The sequence below is a fragment of the Scyliorhinus torazame genome, chromosome 4 (genome assembly GCF_047496885.1).
Source record: "Scyliorhinus torazame isolate Kashiwa2021f chromosome 4, sScyTor2.1, whole genome shotgun sequence".
Classification (NCBI taxonomy): domain Eukaryota; kingdom Metazoa; phylum Chordata; class Chondrichthyes; order Carcharhiniformes; family Scyliorhinidae; genus Scyliorhinus; species Scyliorhinus torazame.
This window is the reverse complement of record NC_092710.1, coordinates 49,722,049-49,723,895: the sequence shown is the minus strand read 5'-3', so window position 1 is coordinate 49,723,895 and position 1,847 is coordinate 49,722,049. Positions and strand designations below refer to the sequence as shown.

At 41.9% G+C, this 1,847-nt stretch overlaps 1 non-coding gene across 1 annotated transcript; it reads left to right on the top strand.

Moving 5' to 3' along the window:
* Positions 1-785: 785 nt before the first annotated feature.
* Positions 786-859, top strand: trnat-agu (transfer RNA threonine (anticodon AGU)). Its single transcript has one exon. It is a non-coding gene; the product is annotated as a tRNA-Thr (tRNA).
* The last annotated feature ends 988 nt before the right edge of the window (positions 860-1,847 follow it).

The window sequence follows — 1,847 nt, the reverse complement described above, 5'->3', positions numbered from 1 at the left end:
TATTTCACCGAATTAAACGTAACCTTCAAAGCCTTGAAGTGACAGTGCAGGTCCGGGGGTAACAACTGATATCACATCACAAGTCACTGGTGAGAAGCGAGTAGTTGGTGCAAGCTGAAGAATTTGTGAAAGGAAGCCAAACGGAGGCTGCTGCTATGCCTGCGAGTAAAATGAGCTGGAGAGGCTGCATCACCAAAGAAGGAAATTCAAAACATCCATCATGAGACGTTGAAGTGAATTATGAGAACCAGCAAAGATTGGGCCTTGGTAGCTCATTCGGTAGAGCTTCATACTTTTATTATGAGGGTCCAGCGTTCAAGTCCCTATCAGGGCTCTTACTTTGGCTCAAGACGTTTGCTTCCCAATGAACAACAAAAAAGAAGAATAATGAATGCAGAACGGGTCAGGGAAAATGGAAGAACGGTGACAATATCATCTTTGCTGAAGAGCAACAGCCATGGAGAATTGTCTAGAAGTTTGCTTCATTTTCAGTTCATGTTAAACTTCTCTCCTGACATTGTCCTGTATTATACCACAATAGATTTCTGGTCATGTTCACTCACTTCCCAGTTCGACCAATCATATCCTGTTTGTTTGCTTATCCCATGCAGAACTGCTGCAACTCCAGCATTTCCAGTAATAAATGCAATTTTACAGTTTCAAAGACTAGTGCCAATGAATATTTTAATTTGCACTCGGAAGGCCCGTATGAGATGTCAGGAAAACTGATGTTGAATCAAAATGATTGAAATCTGTTCTAAACTTGCATGCTAAGCATGCATGCTGGTGCTGTGGCTTAGATGGTTAAAGCGCCTGTCTAGTAAACAGGAGATCCTGAGTTTAAATCTCAGCAGTGCCTTCACTGGAAATTAACAGCTGGAGTGATGCTCAACTTTTCATGGTGAATGCAGAAAATGTTGGCACAATCCCTGCAACGCGAGCCTTAAAACTTGCGTTCACTTGTGTGCTGAAGCAATTTTTTCAAACCTTTAAACTCACATTTTCCGCTCATCTTCAATTTTGCTCACCTACACCATCGCATTTCCTCCTCGCTTCAGCCTTGTAGAAGGATCACGCGCATTTGAAACTTTAACTCTGTGTCTGGCACCACGGATAACCTCAGAATTTTAAAGATTTTATACTCTCACTTTTAGTTTCTCTCGCAGATTTGCAGCATCCGCGGTATTTTCCTTTGAATGCATAATAGGATTTACCTCAAGAAAACCTGGAGGAACATTTTAAAAGTATAGCAATGACAACAGAGTGTAACGATTGAATGATTAACTGATTTGCTCTGCCGAAGAGTCACCCTGAGTCGAAAAAATTGCTCAGTTCTCTCTTCCCAGATGCCGCCAGAACCGCTGAGATTTTCCATCTTTTCCCCTTTTTCTTTGAGATTTCACATCCGCAGTAATTTGCTTTTATATTGAACAATTGTTCACCAAAGGAGGAGAAAATGATGCTGGGTAATAGGGGCCAGTGGAAGGGATTGGAAGTGAGCCAATCAGAATGTCTTACTAGGTCAGGAGGGGTATAGGATGACCTATGGGAATCGTGTAGGTGAAACGTGATACCATTTGAATTGATTTGCAGAGATCCCTTTGTCTCTTTGTTCATTCGCTTTCCGGGGTGTAGTAGACTGGATGTGTCTTATGCCTCTGAGATGAATCAAGCTTGCAAGCCAAATAAAATAACTAATGCTGTAACTGCAAATCCATCTCGACTTTTATTGAGGCCAGACTGACGGGTAAAGAAATTTGGGATTTGACAATTAGTGCCGAAACCCGGGATTTCTCAAGACGGTTCTGACCAACTGCGAAATCAGAATTTGACTGATTATGAACAGG